Source organism: Natator depressus, chromosome 3, assembly GCF_965152275.1.
Source record: "Natator depressus isolate rNatDep1 chromosome 3, rNatDep2.hap1, whole genome shotgun sequence".
NCBI lineage: Eukaryota > Metazoa > Chordata > Testudines > Cheloniidae > Natator > Natator depressus.
Genome location: NC_134236.1, coordinates 113368759 through 113388049, shown reverse-complemented (window position 1 = coordinate 113388049; position 19291 = coordinate 113368759). Strand labels below are relative to the sequence as shown.

General features: G+C 44.1%; 1 long non-coding RNA gene across 1 annotated transcript; it reads left to right on the top strand.

Annotated features, from left to right (window-relative positions):
* The first annotated feature begins 954 nt into the window (after positions 1-954).
* On the top strand, positions 955-3882 carry LOC141984041 (uncharacterized). The gene is made up of 3 exons (XR_012638626.1): positions 955-1379; positions 1988-2059; positions 3267-3882. It is a non-coding gene; the product is annotated as an uncharacterized LOC141984041 (long non-coding RNA).
* The last annotated feature ends 15409 nt before the right edge of the window (positions 3883-19291 follow it).

Sequence of the window (19291 nt, the reverse complement as noted above, 5' to 3'; positions counted from 1 at the left end):
TGTGGGGGCAGACGCTTGATGCTGCCGGCAGCTGGGGACGCTGGCAGCCAAGCTCCCCCTCCCCCTGCCGCCGATCAGCCGCTTGCCGGCAGGAGGGCGGGGGAAGAGCGGAGCCTCAGCACGCTCACTGCTCCGGGGAGGAGGGACCGTGGCCTTGGGGAAGGGGCTGGAATCGGGGCATACCCCCTCCAGCCCCTGCTCACTGTGAGCACCCCCCCCCAGCCCTCTGCCCACCCTGACCTCTCTCACACACCCCCAGCCCCCTGCCACCCTGACCCCCCCGCACCTCCCCAGCCCTGACTCCTGAATCCCCCCTGCAGCCCCTGTCCTGACCCCTGCACCCCCTCACACCTCCCCAGCCTCCTGCACTCCCCTCACACACCCCCAGCCCCTTGCCCTGATCTCTGCACCCCCTCACACCCCTGCCCTGACCCCTGTCCCCCCTCACACATCCCCAGCCCCCTGCCCTGACTGCTGCACCCCCCCACATCCCCACCCCATCCTGAGCACCAAACAGGAGCTTCCCCAGGTAAGCACTCCACATCCCAACCTCCTGCCCCAACCCTGAGCCCCCTCCCTCACCCTAGCTCCTGGTCAGACCCCACACCCCAATGTTTTTTTACAATATTTGGAAAGATCATTAAGTGGTCCGTCGAGACCCTCCGTGATTTTCAAGTGGTCTGTGGAAAAATAAGTTAGACAACAAGAACAATCAAGGTACCTCACTTTATTTTCATTTACTTGCTATTACTTAGAGGAGGAGGATGAAGAAAAAAAGAATGAAAAACGGGGGTGGGGGGAGATAAGAGCGAATGTTCTTTTTCTTGGCTGGGTCCCAAGGAGGGTCCCCAGAAATGAAGCTGAGCACAGAGCCGGCAGACCCCACTAACTCTAAATCCACCACTGGCTGTCATGTCACCTGGGCTGGGGATACTGTGTCAGCTGATCCCCAGAGTCTCCAGCCTACCTGGGCAATGCAGCAGACATGGCCCTGCCCACTAGCTCCTCTCCACTCCCTAGCCCACTCACCACTCACCACTCCCCCGCCCCTTAAGGCTTAGCCCTCTCACTTTTAAAAATTATTGTTTGCCGCTGCCCCCCCCTCCCACTCCACTCCCAAGGCTTTTCTGGCAGCCCTGTTGCCAGGTATCCAGTTATCCAGTTTTAGACTGGAAACTGCAGTAGAAAACGGGACCTGAGTGTCCGGTTAGCGGTGCTGACTGAAAACTAAAAGTATGGTTATAGGAGTAAACACATTAGCCTCTGCTCCTCCCACTTCCAGCACCCACCCCAGAGGGCTGGAAGAGAACCTCTCCTGCTGCTGTGGGAGGAGGGGCAGCTCAGTGCAGAGAGACACAAAGAGACTGGGCTAGAACCAGGTAGGTACCCGCTCTATGTGGGCAGGGGCGGGGGGGGATCCTGTTTAGCCCCCGCAGCCCTGCTGCGCTTGCAGTTTATCCCTGGCCCCACCCTTGCTCCAGGGACCAACCCTAGCTCCTGCCCCGGGCCACAAATATGTTTGGTGCCGGGCCCACAAAAAGTTAATCCGGCCCTGAGTGGCGGCAAGGCTTTATACTTGAGGGGGGGTAGGAGGTGAGTGGTGAGTCGGTAGCTGGAGCAGGGCATCCATTTTCAGTATTTTAATTTTTGGTACTGCATTGATTGACTGCTGTGTGCAGTAATATAGTGACCCCCTGTGTCTTTGAATGAGGCTTTATACTTGTGGGGGAGGGGGTGAGCGGGTGGGCAAAGAGGTGAGCAGTGAGCCAGCAGGGGTTCTAGGGGCAGGCGAGTTTCTGGCAGAGGAGGGAGGAGGTGAAAGGAGATGAGTAGTGGGTGGGGGACTGACTAGGATGGACGCAGCAAACCAGCAGGTGGCTAGGGAGTGAAGAGGGGTGTGATGGTAGGGCCGAGCGGGGTGGGGGCAGGTTCTATTACTGCTGTGATCTGGTTACCCTATGCACGCCGTTTCTTTCCCCCTCTACAGGCTTCCACACACCATCAGTGCCTTGCTAGTGTGCCATGCGCCATGAGATATCTCTTCGCTTTGTGTATGACTGTGAGTGTTTCCCTTGTGTGTGAATTTATTCAATAAAATCTTGAGCTTCATAATAGATACCATGAGTGAAACGAAAAATAGAATCAGAGCTCAGACTTTTCAACACTGAATGGACGAATAAATACTTATGTACTGTTTCCAAAGACAAAATACTTTGCCTCGTGTGTCGCAAAATGTTAGCCGTTCCGAAAGAATACAACCTTCGGCAGCACTCTGAAACTAAGCATCCCAATCTTGCCAAATTGAACCCAAATGAAAAAGTAATTAAAGCAGCCAGTTTAGCGAAAAACCTTAGTGGAGAATAGCAAATTTTCAAGAAAGTGAGCACTGAGAACGATACGGTTAGTAAAGTAAGCTTTCAAATTTCTAAGGAAATTGCTGCTGCTGGGAAATGCTTCACAGAAGGCAAGTTTTTTAAAAAGTGTATGTTGATTGCTGTATCTGAGTTATGTCCAGAAAAGAGGGGAATATTTGAGAATGTCAGTCTATCACGCATGACTGTACAGAGACGAATAGCTGACATTTCCACCAATCTAAGTGATCAGTTAAAGCAGAGAGTCAGTGAATTCTGCTTTTACTCCCTAGCTATGGATGAAAGCACCAATTTAAAAGACACTGCCCAACTTCTTATTTTTATTAGAGGTATTGATAAAAACTTTGAAATTACTGAAGAACTTGCTGGCATGTGCTCCATGACAGGTCGCACAACTGGAAAAGAAATCTCCAGTGAAGTGATAAAGTGCATGAATGATAAGTCAGGATTAGATTTCACAAACTTGGTGGCCATTTGTACTGATGGTGCTCCAGCTATGTGCGGGAAAAAAAGTTGGAGTAGTTACTCTTCTTGAAGAATTTATCGGGAGACAAATAACCAAACATCATTGCATTATACATCAGCAGGTTTTGTGTAGCAAAGTCTTAAAATTTGAGCATGTAATGTCAGTGGTAGTTTCCATTGTAAATTACATCCGTTCTAGAGGACTAAAACACGGGACATTTCAAGCCTTTCTTGAAGGGGCAGACGCTGAGTGCAGTGACTTAATCTACCATACGGAAGTGAGGTGGTTGAGTTGAGGAAGAGTGCTCCAGCGTTTCGTTGCTTTGAAAGAGGAGGTAGCAAAATTCCTAGAAAATGGGCCAATAAAATTCCCAGAGCTTGAAAATGAGTCCTGGAATCAAGATTTCTTTTACTTTTGTGATATTACAGCACATCTGAATGATCTCAACATTCAACTTCAGGGAAAAAATCAACTTATATTTCAAATGTGTGCAACAGTGAAAGCTTTCAAAATGAAATTGAAGCTTTTCAGAAGTCAGCTGTCAAAAGATGAAATGTGTCACTTTCCCACTTGTGCACAGCGTATCCCCTCAGCATAAACATGCCAAGTTAGGAGAAAAATACACAAAGCACATTAATCTTTTGATTGAAGAATTTGACAGAAGACTTACTTTGTCTAAAGAAGAAGATGTCTAGTTGAAGCTGATTGAAGATCCCTTTTCTGTGGATCCAGAGGAAGTGCCACTAGATTTGCACTTGGAGGATATTGAACTTCAGTGTTCGGCAGTTTACCAAAATAAGCACAGAGAAAGCAGCCTGCAGGACTTCTACAAAAGTCTGGACAATGAAAAATTACAAGAATCTTATCGAAGTTGCACTGAAATCGTTCAGCATTTTTGGAAGCGCTTACATATGTAAATAAACATTTTCCATCATGAACATGAATAAAAACAAGCAACGTTCTTCCCTGACTGACGACCATTTGGAAGACATTATGAAAATATCCACTTCAAATATGACCCCTAAATATGACAAGCCTGTTGCCGAAAAGAGATGTACTATCTCTCATAAAATATGCAAGGTAATTATGAAAAATACAAATGTTTTCTTTCAATGGAACAGGTGTTTTTCATTTTTCCATGATTCATAAAAAAAATTAAAATTTAAAAAATTGTTTGCTTTAATTGAAAAATTCTTAATAAAGTATCGCCCCTTCCCCCAACCTTCCTTTTCAGCCCGCAGCTGTTTCGGCAGGGCAGCGCTGGGTGGGGGGTTGTTTTCGCGGGGCCGGGTGGCCATTGCGGGGCGGGGCCGGCGGGGGGGGGGGGGGAGTGTTTCCGCAGGGCTGCAGGGTTTCGGCCCTCAGCTGTTTTCTTTGGAGTGATATGGCCCTTGCTGCTTTACGAGTTGTGCAGGCCCGAATGACCCAGAATTGATTTCAATGGGATTCAAAGACTGCTCGTCTTAGCCGAAGGGGAAATTGGAGGCTCTTTTGTGCTCTGATGAAGAAGTGGTTGATCTTCCCACAATGCCAGGAGAAAAGATCTTGTCATAATGCTGAAAATTAAAGGTGGGCACAAGCTAAAAAATTTGGACCTAGACCTCCTTTAAATGGTGTTCCTAAGTGGTGTTATTTTCTTTTTTAATTAAAACCGCATATTAGTGGCAGCAGCACATATAATTTTGCCTCCATCCAACCCTTTCCCATCACTGCGTTCCAAATTTATGCATGTATTCTGTCCCCTGTGGAGCTATAATAATCCTAGCCCTATTTCACAATGTCATCTTTAAGGTAAATCAATTTCTAGACCTCATTGTATTGACAACATCCCTTGTAATGGACAAATATATAGAGACAAGTGATGAACTCAGGTTCGGACAGTGAAGGAAAGGGGGAACAAATTTCAAATGTTTTATTCTAAATGTACTTGCAATTCTAAAGGCTACATGTATCTCTTTCTCCAACTTCTGAACAGTAAGAATCTTTCTATAGAAACATCCACCTGGACTGAACCAGGTGAAAAATAATGGTTCTGCTAGCTTGCAAGGAGTGACAACTGTGGCGTTGTCACCTTCTCATTATTCTGAGTTACTGCTATGAAAAGGTGGGACTTCGTTAGGAGAAGAAAGCAGTCTTTCACCTTAGCAGATGTCACATTTCCGTTATAGAGAGACAGATCCAAACTAGAACTCTGCATCTGAACACCTCGGAATTAGGGGAGCTTCAGAGTCCAAAATCTTGGATGTAAAGCTATATACTGAAGGGTTCGAAATCCAGAGCCAAATTTTTGTGGCTTGTGCCCTCCTCTGACTTTCAGCATCAGGGAAAGCTCTTTTCACTGATGAAAATATTTCTAATGAAACAGAAGCAAGGGCAGCATTGCAGAACCGTCTGTCTTTGACAAGAAGAAGAAGGATTACAACCCCCTGGTCCCAAACAACCCCCTTCCCTGCCCCTACACCCCAATACAGAACTAAAGGAAAATAATGTGAATTGCACCCAGCACAATGGGAATTAGTGTGAATTTGCCAACCCACTAGGGTGCTCAGACTTCCACAGAGTTTAGGACTTATTTCTTTATAAATTGAATTCACTTGATTGAGATGGGCAGGGAAAGGAGCATGAGAATGAGAATCTATCATTGTCCTGGCTGGACAATGTGTTCTGAGAGAGAAGGGAGTTGACCATGGTTTTGGACAACATACTACTGCTGTCTTTTCAGAGTTTAACATTCCTACTTAATATCTGATCTAATAAGCAGTATAGGGAGGTCAGCACCGCAGCAGTGTGAAGCACTTTAAACAATTAAAGGAGAAGGGGAGTCTGAACACATTAGCATTCTGAATCTAGGCTATTCAGATACAGTTTTCCAGTAATTAAAGACGTACATACTGATCTTCCATCAGCTGTTGTTATGGACCAAGCTCTGTTTCAATGGAAGTGAGCAAACACATTCCTGGCTTGATATCACCAGTGTGTTCTTTGAGGTCCCCATATCCTTGAAAGAGATGGACCCAAGCTGCAAAATGTGGAACCTGTACTGAAATTTTGCAAAGAGCAGGTGGGGCTCAGATTTGAATCCAGATCTAAATGTCATGAGAAAGCAGCATGCCATTAAGAGTTAGCCAAGACGAGTTATGAAATTCAGATTCCATGTCACATTTTTCCCAATCTGAGGATGCTTGGATCCAAGACCATTTCTAATTACAGAGGGAGCAGTTTCAGATACAAGGGATGCTTTGCGCTTGACTAAACACATGTAAGAGCTTAAGTCTGAACACAAAACACCAAGGCAAAAAGTTAGTTAAGCCTAAGATTTCAAATGGCTCAGTTTTTGCAACTGGATTTTGCACCTCCCTCCCAATTTCAGTAGTCAGCATGTCACGTGCTGCTGACCACTGAAATGCTGGCGACAAAGCCTTCCTCATATATTATTTTATTTAATTATTAAGTTTCCCAGCATGATTTAAATTGATCTCCTCTCCTGCGAGGCCCTCTGTGGGAGGGCTGCCAGAATCTTGGGCAGGTCACTTAGGGCTAGATTTACATAACGACTTAAGCATCTAGCAGCCACTTTAGACACCAAAATCTCAGACCCCACTGAGATTCACATAGCCCCCCCTTCAGCGGTCACTGAACGCTGTAGGGACCTAAACTTGCTTGTTGCCTAAATTTTGTAGCCAAAGTTCCCTATGTATATTTCTGCTTCTGAGCATGAGATGCCTGAGCCCCAGAACAATGCCTGAACCAGGGGAAGTGTTCCTTGGCCTAACTCACCGCAGGGCCCAATCTGGTAAATGTGCTCAGACATTGCCTACTGGATCGGGACCCTAGGGGTGAGTTTACACAATATGCTGGGTGGGGTGGGGGGCGATGGGGGAGGAGCTTCCTCACAACTTTGAGCCCAGTGGTTAGAGAACTCACTTGGGATGTGGGAGACTCCCCAGTTCAAGTTCCCCGTCCACTCCAGGCAAAGAAGGGATTTGAACTGGGCTTTGTCACCACCCATGAGTGCTCTAACCACTACGCTACATAGTCTCTCACACTTGCTCCTCTTTCTGGCCCAGTGACTCTGTAACCCAATGGTTAGAGCACCAGCTGGTGGAAGATGGACTTGAACTCTCACATCCCAGGTGAATAGCCTAAACACTGGGCTAAAAGTTCAGAGGGAAGTCTTCCCCGCATCCTCTTGCTAGAACAGCAGAGGCACCTAATGCCAAGAGAGGGTTTGCAGCTGAGACGCTCAAGTAGAGGAAGGTGCCTCCCCTGCAGCCTAGACTTGGGTGTCTATCCTTGGGAGAGGAGCAGGGCTTAGCACACACCCCTCTTCTTGGTATCTCCCACTGCCTACCTTCGAGCATGCTGGCTTTTGAGAGACCGATTCCGAGGCAGCTCTCTCCCCACATTTGCTATATAGGGAACCTAGATGGCTAACTCAGGCTCTATGAATCCCAGTAATTTTCTAGGTGCCTAACTTTCTTGGTGATTCTAGCCCTAGTCTAGCAGTGCCTCAGTTCTCCCTCTGTCAAATGGGGATAATGGCACTGATCCATGTCACAGGGGTGCTGTGAGGCTAAATAAAAAAAGATTCTGAGCAATCTTCATATACCAGATAGACAAGAGCTGTCCACACTGTGACAGAAACAGGGCAAACATGCTATCGATTTTAATCCTGCACAGTGATCCTCCCGTGTAACATCCAATTGGAAGTCAAGGGGACTTTGCAAGGGCAGAAAAGCCTGCACAGGCAGATCTCTGAAGGATCAGGGTCTTAAGCAGGGATGTTGCTAGCACTGGGTCGACTGTAGAGTAGACAGCATCTGAGAGTTCAATTAAACACCCACCCCTGGCCCGTGCCAGCTGACTCAAGCTCACAGGGCTGGGGCTAAGAGGATGTTTAATTGCAGTGTAGACTTTTGGGCTTGGGCTACAGCCCAAGTTCTATAACTCTCCCATCTTGCAGGGTCCTAGAGCCCAAAAGTCTACACCACAGTTAAACAGCCCCTTAGCCTGAGTGAATTGGCACAGGCCAGCCATGGATGTTTAATTGCAGTGTAGACATATCTTAAGAGGCTTTTAGGTCATGTTGTCTATGTTGGGAAAACATGTAGATGGAACTGAACTGGTGTCAGCAACTGTGGGAATTTTTAGAAAATCTCCCAAGTGCAGGCAGGACCCACTGGAGTCTGTTTGTTTAACACGCAAAATGCCTGGGGAGAGGTGGGGACAGGGACCGGAAGAAAATGTAAGTTACATGAATTTAGCCTCCCACTGAACTCCTCAGAACATGGCTACACTATGAGCTAGGTCTGTGATTCTCAGCTCACACAGACATACTCTCATTGAGCTAGTATGCTAAAAATAGTGGGTAGGATGGGCAGTGGCCGCATGGGCTAACGGTGCAGTGGGTATGTACTTGGCATGACTAGCTTATAGTGTCACTCGCCGCTGCACTATTTTTAGCATGAAACCTTGATGAGCACTAGCGTGGATGCAAGCTGGGAGTCACATTCCTAGCTCATAGCATAGAGGTAGCCTTAGGCTTACCTGTGAATTTGGCCACATGTCTTTATTTGGGATTTGTACACCCTGAAACACGCTGTCAGTGCTTACTCAATAATGGGTCCTTCTCCCATATCACCTGATCAACCCTTGTGTAGAATCAATGCTAATTTACAGACCAGGAGACTCAATGGAACTGGCATCTCTGCACTATAAGCCAAACTCTCTGCTGGTGTAACTCCATTGTGCCAGTCAAGAATTTGGCCCCATGTTTTCTGAATGGCTACACAATGAAACTATGTTATCAATGACTTGGAATGGAAATGCTCAGAGTAGCAGCAGTACCCTGGCCCAATAACCCTGGACTGGTTCTAATTTATTGCTCTTTTAGAACTTCACATCAGCAGCCTGGGTCACAGAGTTCACATACTAAGAGCTGCCAAAGGGAACCCTTTTTCATACACACACTTGAACTTTCTTATGGCATTTTTTTTTTTAAGTAGCCTGGCTTAGTGTGAAATCAGCAAATAGTAAACGTTATCCAGGGTGCCAATCAGATTAATGCATTCCCTTTCATGTTAAGGAATAGCAGATCTCCAAACCTTTCCAAAGAAGGCAGAGAGCTGCAGATAAGATCAGAAAGGTTTGGCACACAGTCAAAACGGGCTGACAGGCAAGAGGGAGCTAAGCTCAAGAACGTGTTCTGCCTACGGAGCCTACTATTCAAGTTAAATAACACAGGATACCCCTCTGGACGATGAGCGTGGTGTTTGGGTGGTAATGTTTGCCAGCACCACTGCTGAAATCAATGCCTTGGAACAACCTGCAGCCATCTGCCACTTGTAAAAGTTATTCATTTGGCCACCGGTTCAAGTACACCTCATTTGAAGTGATCTACTGTTTCTGTTAAACCGAGACAAAAGTTCAGCAACAGCTCTTGGGGGGAAAAGCACATTTAATGTTGTTATTTGAATCTGCTGTTGCCAATGGGAGACAGCTGGGTCTGTTTTCAGTTTGCTTTTCACTCCCTGGACCCATGCAACAGCTCAAATTCCCCAAGGAAGAACCATGGGCCTAGCTGATCCATATGGTGGACTTTGATTTAAATGATGTATTTTAGTTTATCTGCTGCCATTCACTTCTTGTCCAGGTTTAGAATCAGAAAATATGGCCCTGATTCTGCTTTTACTTACACCAGGGTAAATCAGGAATAATCCCATGGAGCTCTGTGGGTGTCAAACAGGTCAGGATGAGACTCAGCCCCTAAATTCTTTCAGCTGAAAGATAGAATGGTCTTAGGGAACTTCAGACAAGTAGCTGCTTAGTGGAAATGGCAGTCAAACAGCTGCATGTGCGGTGGCATCAGTTTTGCCCTCTTGTCTGGATCATTTTTATTTTCTATATAAATATAGGTATTTTGTATAAGTGCTGGAACTCCATACACATAGTTCTACAGTATCACTGCTGTGCCACATAATGTTCATAAGGCTAAATGCTTTATGGGTTCAGCTTAAAAAATGTCCTGGAGCAAGGAAAGGAGCAGGTCCAGGAAAATCCATGCCTTGATTGAGCTACTAACTAGCCAATCTCTTTCTTTGGATACTGTGTGATTGGTCGGAATATTCCCAGAAATCAACTTGTATCAAAGAAAAGATGCACATGCTTAGGGACCCATTTCTGAACATCTTCAATTCTTATTAAAGTCAATAGAAACTCTCAGGAAATACCCAGCAGATTGCAGAATCAAACCTTTCAACTAGATCTTTTCTTCCCCTTTCCAAATCTCCTTCTGCTACCAGAGCCTCAAGCGTGATTTTGTTACAAACTTGCAGGGTCAGAAAATCTCCACTAGAGAATTTCTAAACAATATAGGGGAGACACACACACACACACACGCGCACATTGAATATCGGTTTTCACTTTAAAATGCTAGTATGAGGTAAAGTTTAATTATATTGAATCTCAGAAATATAAACCACCACCCAAAACACTTGCCCTATGCTTATCCTTCTGCCCCCAAATAGCTAGCAACAACATATATTTTAAATGTTGGAGTCCATCAGGGCATATCCTGCCACGTATCCCCATATCTAGAATTTCCCTTTGAAATTGATGGTGTGTAATAAAGTTGTGGAGTATATATCAGAACATTTTACTGTTCACTCTTGAGCCATTAATGGTAATCTGCATCTACACCAAATATTCTGCCTGATAGCTGAAAGTTTCTGCTGCATTAATTAAAAACTCAGTACATTCTTTAAGATGTCCTGAGGCTGTGTTTGAACACACAGTACTGAGAGTTCATCTGCTTGGTCATGCTAAGACCTCCCAGTAATACCCTAAGAAAACTATTTGTATTGTAACAGAAGGTAGATTGTTCAAGGTCTTGAGTTACCCTCTTCATCTATCTTTCATGCCTCAGGACGGAATCCTGTTTTATGTCTCAAGTTTCTCTAATCATAGAGCTTGGTCTGCAAACTAGCAGCTATGCTACAAACTGTTTAACCTCATCCCAGGGTGATTGCTCAACAGGTATGTGAAATGCGTGAGTGGGCTGCACTTAAAAAAGGAGTGAAAGAAATGGTGATTTTATTCAAAGATACCATATGCTCCATGGCTTTACTTAGCTGATCATGGGAATTTGGCTTTTGCCTTCCAATTCTATGATGGCCTTAGAAGCACAAGTGGATGAATGTCAGCGTTTGATCATGCCACTTAAAGGCCTATTCCAGCTGTAGATTCTCAGATATCTTACCAATTAAAATGTAAGGAGGGAGGGTATTTTTTCAGAGAAGTTTGTATCACATGCTCCCTTCTGCCATTTTTACAGCACATCCCATTTTTGCAGGTGTTTATTTTATGATAAGTGGTGCCAGACTTTAGAACACTTACAGTAGTATGTGGTCAAATTATGAATTATTTGACAAGATGTTTCAGACATACCAGACTTAGCATTCCTCTGCTGTGTATGGGGGAAGCCTTTCCCCCCCAACCCCACTGATCTCTTACTTCCACTGTGACAGCAAACGGAGGATGTGTCTGGACTGGGAATACTTTCTTTGAAATGTAATCCTAAAGCTTTCTTTTTGTTAGTGCAAATTCCTGTCAAAATCTTAAAACCTCTCCCATCTCGTACCCCATGTGGGCCAGTCCTCTGGAATTTACTTTCACTGGGGCTTCATGAGGGCTAAGGCTGGCCTTAACTGAGGTGCAATTTAGGGTCACCACCTATTCAGAATTTCCCAGATAAGACAATCTGGAAACAGCCTGAACTTTCTCCTTGTTTCTCTTGCTTACAAGCTGCATGTGCTGAGAGAGAGAGGAGAGGCAAGGAATTGGAAAGCCCAGAGAGAGAAGATATATGAACAGAAATAAAAATCTTAAAATGCTTTGGGTTAAGTCCTACCCTTACTAGTAGGAGCTGCTCTGGGAGGGTATGTGGTGGAGTGGAGTAATGTCAGCCAATAGTTACCCAACAAAGCCCTCCTGCTGGTATAGGGAAAGATGGCTGGTAGGAACAGTTGCACCACATGACAGAGCACATGTTTCTTCTCCTTTGTAAAGGAGCAGAACGTATCTTTGGCTGTTCTGTGCTGCAGACAGCAGCACACATAGCTGCTGAGAGCTGGCCTTGTCCCTGGCAGACAGGCCATGCTCCTTTGGGGTGTCATTCTTCTCAAAGACAAAATGAGTGTTCCAAATTCCATTTTTTTGTTTGTAAGATGAAGCAGGACTCCATGGTAGTGTTTTCTGAAATGCTTCCAGTTCCACATGCAGGGCCAGTTAGGCAGGCAGAATTTCATGGTCTCAATGTGTGGATGAGATGAGGGTGTTGGGAGGAGGGGTTTAGGTTTATTAGGAACTGGGAAACCTTTTGGGAAAGAGGGGATCCTACACAAGAAGCATGGGCTCCACCTAAACTGAAACGGAACCAGATTGCTGCCATGTAAAATGTAAAAGGTCATGGAGAAGTATTTAAGCTAAGGGCTGGGGAAAAGCCAACAGATGTGGAGGAGCACACAGCTTGGACAGAGACATACCTTAGGAGAGGATTTATTAAAAAGGATTCTCTATATCCTAGTAAAGGAGGAGAGGATAGATGTCGGTAGAGTACAGACAGGAACTGAAGAGAAGCAGTCAAATGAAAAAGAGTCCCATTCAATGACATCACATGAAGGCAGACAACTAAATACTGATACATTTTGTAAGTGCTCATATACAAATGCTATAAGACTAAATACTAAGGTGGGTGAACTGGAGTGCCTTGAATTAAATGAGGATATTGATATAATAGGCATCACAGAAACTTGGTGGAATGATGATAATCTGTGGGCCATGGTAATACCAGGATACAAAATACATAGGAATGACAGAATAGGTTGTGCTAGTGGGTGAGTGATACCAAATGTGAAAGAAAGAGTTAAATATAGTAAAAATCTTAAATGAATCAAACTGTACCGCAGAATCTCTAGGGATAGAAATTCCATGTTTGAACAATAAGAGTATAGCAGTAGGAATATACTACCCACCACCTGACCAGCATGGTGATGGTGACTATGAAATGCTCAGGGAGATTAGAGAGGCTATAAAAAAACAGAAAACCCAATAATAATGGGGGATTTCAACTATCCCCATATTGATTGGGTAAGTGTCACCTTAGGACGGGATGTAGAGATAACATTTCTAGACACCATTAATGACTGCTTCTTGGAGCAGGTAGTCCTGGAACCCACAAGGGGAGAAGCAATTCTTGATTTTGTCCTAAGTGGCACACAGGATCTGGTCCAAGAGGTGCATATAAGTAATAGCAACCATAATATAATTAAATTTATCATCCTTGTAGGGGGAAATATCAAAGAAACCCCCCACAGTAGCATTTAACTTCTAAAAGGGGAACTACACAAAAATGAGGAAGCTAGTTGAACGGAAATTAACAGGAACAGTCACAACAGTGAAGCCTGCAAGCTGCATGGAAATTATTTTAAAACACAACAACAGAGACTCAAACTAAATGTATACTCCAAACAAAAACAATAAGACAACCAAAAAAAAATGCCCCCATGGATAAACATAGCAAAAGAGGTGGCTAGTGGCAAAAATAAATACTTTAAAAATTGGAAGTCAAATCCTACTGAGGAAAATAAAAAGGAGCACCAACTGTGGCATGCCAAGTGTAAAAGTATAAGGCAGGCCAACATTTTTTGAAGAGCAACAAGTAAAAGACACAAAAATTAACAGCAACATTTTTTTAAACTACATCAGAAGCAGAAAGCTTGCTAAACAATCTGTGGGGCCCCTAGAGGATCAAGGTACTAAAGCAGCACTCAGACACAACAAGGTCATAGTGGAGAAGCCAAATGAATCCTTTGCATTGGTCTTCGCTGCAGAGGATGTGAGGGATTTCGACTCCTGAGCCAATCTGAGGAACTGTCCCAGATTGAGGTGGCAGTAGAGGTGGTTTTGGAACAGACTGATAAATTAAACAGTAATTCATACATTTATAGATACTAAGGTCAGAAGGGACCATTATGATCATCTAGTCCGACCTCCTGCACAACGCAGGCCAAAGAATCTCACCTACCCACTCCTGCGAAAAACCTCTCACCTCTGTCTGAGCTATTGAAGTCCTCAAATCATGGTTTAAAGACTTCAAGGAGCAGAGAATCCTCCAGCAAGTGACCCGTGCCCCATGCTACAGAGGAAGGCGAAAAACCTCCAGGGCCTCTTCCACTCTGCCCTGGATGAAAATTCCTTCCTGACCCCAAATATGGCGATCAGCTAAACCCTGAGCATATGGGCAAGATTCACCAGCCAGATACCCAGGAAAGAATTTTCTGTAGTAACTCAGATCCCACTCCATCTAACGTCCCATCACAGGCCATTGGGCCTATTTACCATGAATAGTTAAAGATCAATTAATTACCAGAATCATGTTATCCCACCATACCATCTCCTCCATAAACGTATGGAGTTTAATCTTAAAGCCAGATAGGTCTTTTGCCCCCACTGCTTCCCTTGGAAGGCTATTCCAAAAGTTCACTCCTCTGATGGTTAGAAACCTTTGTCTAATTTCAAGTCTAAACTTCCCAATGACCAGTTTATATCCATTTGTTCATGTGTCCACATAGTACTGAGCTTAAATAATTCCTCTCCCTCTCCAGTATTTATCCCTCTGATATATTTATAGAGAGCAATCATATCTCCCCTCAACCTTCTTTTAGTTAGGCTAAACAAGCCAAGCTCCTTGGTCATAAGGAGGTCATAAGAAAAGTTTTCCATTCCTCGGATCACCCTAGTAGCCCTTCTTTGTATCTGTTCCAGTTTGAATTCATCCTTCTTAAACATGGGAGACCAGAACTGCTCACAGTATTCCAGGTGAGGTCTCACCTGTGCCTTGTATAACGGTACTAAAACCTCCTTATCTCTACTGGAAATACCTCGCCTGATGCATCGCAAGACCGCAAGTCATCAGGACCAGATGGTATTCACCCAAGAGTTCTGAAGGAACTCAAATATGAAATTGCAGTGCTACTAAGTGTGGTATGTAACCTACCACTTAAATCAGCCTCTGTACCAGATGACTGGAGGATAGCTAATGTAAGGCCAATTTTTTTAAAAGGCACCACACGCAATCCTTGCAATTATAGACCAGTAAGCCTAACTTCAGTACGAGACAAATAAATCGAAACTATAATAAAGAACCGACTTATCAGACACACAGACTGCAACCAAAGGGGTTATGGGGCAGTCAGGTTTAGAGTGCAAGAAATGAGAGTTCAGTCTACCAGTTAGAGCTGGGTCCAGAGTTGGCAGAGTCCAGAAAATGAGCCAAGCATCAGTGCAGGAGGGACAGAACCCTAATGCCAAAGCCACAGGGTAAATGAGAGTTATAAGCCAGAATTGGAGCCGGGGATCAGTACTGGAGAGACAGAAGCCAAATGCCAGAATTGAAGGATCAATCAGAGTCACAAACCAGAGGCAAAGCCAAGGATTCAAGCCAGAGGGAAGCAGGGGCTGGAGCAGGAATTGGAACAAGGGCTGGCACAGCTGCAGGTGTGGTACATGGTGAGCAGCCATTGATCTACTGTGAGGGCCAGGCTTATAATTGGGCTGCTAAACGAGCAACCAGTCAGGGGCTATGGCCGCTCTGTCAGTTCCAAGGCATTGCAGCTGAACTCACTGGTTGCCTAGCAGCGCAGTTAGGGAGCAGGCCAACAACTAGTCCTAGCTGGTCTGGTCCCTGACACAGATGAATGTGATATACTGGGGAAGAATCAACATGGCTTTTGTAAAGGGAAATCATGCCTCATCAATCTATTAGAATTTTTTGAAGGGGTCAAGAAGCATGTGAACAAGGGTGAAAGTGTATTTAGATTTTCAGAAAGCCTTTGAAAATGTCCCTCACCAAAGGCTCTTAAGCAAAATAAGCAGTCATGGGAGAAGAGGGAAGGTCCTCACATAGATCAGTAACTGGTTAAAAGATAGGAAAAAAAGGGTAGGAATAAAGGTCAGTTTTCTAGAGAGGTAGATAGGGGGTTCCCCAAGGATATGTTCTGGGACAAGCAAAGATCCATAAATGACAGGGAGAAAGGGTAAACAGTGAGGTGGCAAAGTTTGCAGATGGTACAAAATTACTCAAGACAGTTAATTCCAAAGCTGACTTAGAAAAGTTACAAAGGGAGCTCATAAAACTGGGTGACGAGACAAGAAAATGGCAGATGAAATTCAATGTTGATAAATGCAAAGTAGTGCACATTGGAAAACATAATTCCAGCTATACATACAAAATGATGAGGTCTAAATTAGCTGTTACCACACAAGAAACAGATCCTGGAGCCATTGTGGATAGTTCTCTGAAAACATCTGATGAGAGGGGATGGATCACTTGAAATTGCCCTGTTTTGTTCATTCCCTCTGAAGCATTTGGCACTGACTGCTGTCAGAAGACAGGATACTGGGCTAGATGGACCAATGGTTCAACCCAGCATGGCCGTTCTTATGTTCTTAACCTGAAATCTGAGAGGCATGGTATATGGATTTGTCTGCATATTAAAATTAAGTATGACCTTTTGACTTTTTAGGGGGAGGGATAGCTCGGTGGTTTGAGTATTTGCCTGCTAAACCCAGGGTTGTGAGTTCAATCCTTGAGGGGGCCATTTAGGGATTTGGGGCAAAAATTGGGGATTGGTCCTGCTTTGAGCAGGGGGTTGGACTAGATAACCTCCTGAGGTCCCTTCCAACCCTGATATTCTATGATTCTATGACCTCTGTAGCTACCTCTCACATGCCTGCATAGTAATATAAGATGCTTATAGTAATATAAGCCCTCCTCCTTATTTGCCACATTCATGCTTGTGAATCTGCCAAAACTTTAGTCATTTGCTCTGGGAGAAAATGTGGTGAGTAGTGCTTAGGATAGGGCACATGGGGTCAGAACGCCTGAATTCTTATCTCCTGCTCTGCCCGTCACTTGCTGTGTGCTCTGTGTAAGTAATGTCACCACATCTTCTCTCTCTCTGGGTGAAATCCTGGCCTCACTGAAATCAATGGGAGTTTCCCATTAATTTCAACGGGGTCATGATTTTACTCTCTGTTTATGGTAAAAGTAGTAGGGAAAGGGACTACTGCTGGTTGTGAGGTGTGGGGATGAGGGAGAGAGATGGGAGGTGCATCCACTCAGTCGCTATCTCTCAGCAAAAGAAGTGTCTTCTGTTAGGGTCTTGTGTATGTTGGAGGTCTTTCTGTTTCCTTACAAATCCAGAGGAAATAATCTTTTCCTTAGAATTGGCTTCAAATGAGAAAAGGACCAGAAAGAAATCGCATTTGATTTTAAGACTGGAGCCACCAACACTTGAAATCCCCATCAAATATATTTTGAATGTTTTTATGAATGTTGCTGACTCAATATGGGCAATAGTTATTCCAAGATATCATACCCAAGAGCCTTACTTTGCCAAGAAATTTCACACACCATGTGTAGAAACTGGCTTTCAGGCCACTGTAAATTTAGCTAGCTCTCTCTCACACAGGATTTAAAGATTTTTGTAAAGATTTTAGCAACTTAAAAGCCTTTCCCCCACTTTACTCTTCACAGAAACACCACTGTCTACTTAAAAAAGTTAGAAAAAAATTCAAGACACCAAGCTCACCGGCAGACAGACAAGTACTCTGCTGCGTGGAACATATCCAAATCTTGGCCACGGCAGTTAAACTCAGTGATGACTACCTGGCTTGTGGTATTGAAGTTAATGATATCATGGTTTGTTATTCTAAATGATCATCATAGTTATTACATAGCACTGTTAAATAACTGCTCTTAAACACTTAACACAAAACCCTATGTCAACAACAACAACAAAGATTTTGCCAAGATTAACAACACCCCTTCTTCCCACAGAACAAAATCCCAAACCTCTACTACTGGCGTCCATTCAGGCTACACTCTGCTAAATGGATGGATGGATGGATGGATGGATGCACCCAATTGTTGAAGATTACAACATTCTTCTGCTTCACAATCCCATGTCTGGTGGTAGCTTAAAAAAAGATATTCCTCCAATCCTTCCTGTTGACCATTTGCAAAACTATATCAGGCATGGGTCACAATAACTGTATCGCTGTACCTCAAATTTCACACAACTCTTCATGTGCAAAATGTACTTTGGTTCTGGAAAGACCCAGATACTCTCTTCCCTATGGGAACAGAAGAGCAACTAGCTTCAGCTGTGATCACTCTGATCCCAAACACAAACGAGACTCAGACTCATAGGAGCACCTACAAGATTTAGGAATACAATAACTCTACAACAGTTAGTGGGTTCACATCTAATCTAACCTCTATGCAGCAGACCCGTCACCACTTTAAAAAAAAACCCCAGCAAAAACAAGGAATGATTTAAGCAATAATGTAAATGTAGTTGTGAGATGCAACCTCAGTTTCATTCGTTTCTTGTTTTTTGCTAGGCAACAAACAACAAGACTTATCTTGTAAATACTGTGCTGGAAAATGTACCATGACTTGTTCTCATTTAAACACTGTTAGAATAAAAAAACCTTTACTTGAACTGCAGAGATACTGGTTGCCTGTTAATGCTGCATCATCCAGATACACATACAAGAGTATCCAATATATACATGTAAGTAAAGCTGCTTCTCATGTTAAGTAAACTAAGTTGATTTATTAGAGATTTGTTGGAAAGGACACCAAAAAAATTGAGGTATTCAGATTATCCACCTCAGTACACCTGAGATATGTGATTCCCCCTTTCAGACTCCTACACCACTGTTTGTTTGTTATCCTCATCTTGTTTCCACAGATTATTCTTCATGGCTGCTAGACACCGGTTAGAGAAGCCATGCCCTGTTCTCTCAAGTGGCTTTTGTTGGTGGTTTTTCAAAGCTATGGTGAATTAAGAGAGTGAACTCAGTCTTGTTTCTTCATTTGAGAGAGTTAAAACACTGACATTAATAGGCCGTCGCTCTTCAATATGTAGCTGCCTGATATATTGTGTGGGAAACTTTTAACAACTTCATCTGAGGTCAAAATCATTGGCTATTTAGCAAGATACTAGAAGCAAAAGTTTTAGAACCTACTGTTAATGTTCTATAGAAAGCCATTAAGATAAACTCCTTGAATAACCGTGTGCCACTTCTTCCTTATGTCGTGCGAGAATGGAATAGATTCACTATACATTTACAATGACACAGGCAGTGATGTACAGGAGCAGCCTCTTCTGCCTACTAGCTGGTAACACCTCAGTGTGAGCATGACCAATACAGCTTTTTCTCCCATCTTCCCCATGTGTTCTATGTTCCTCCTTCCACTCCACTTTTCCCCTTCTCTTTTAGCTGGTTGCCCATCCCACAATGAACACAATCCGTGCTGCTTTCCCTCCTGTACATCTTGCCACTCCCATTCTGGACCGCAGCAGCTGCCCTCTGAATGGACCAT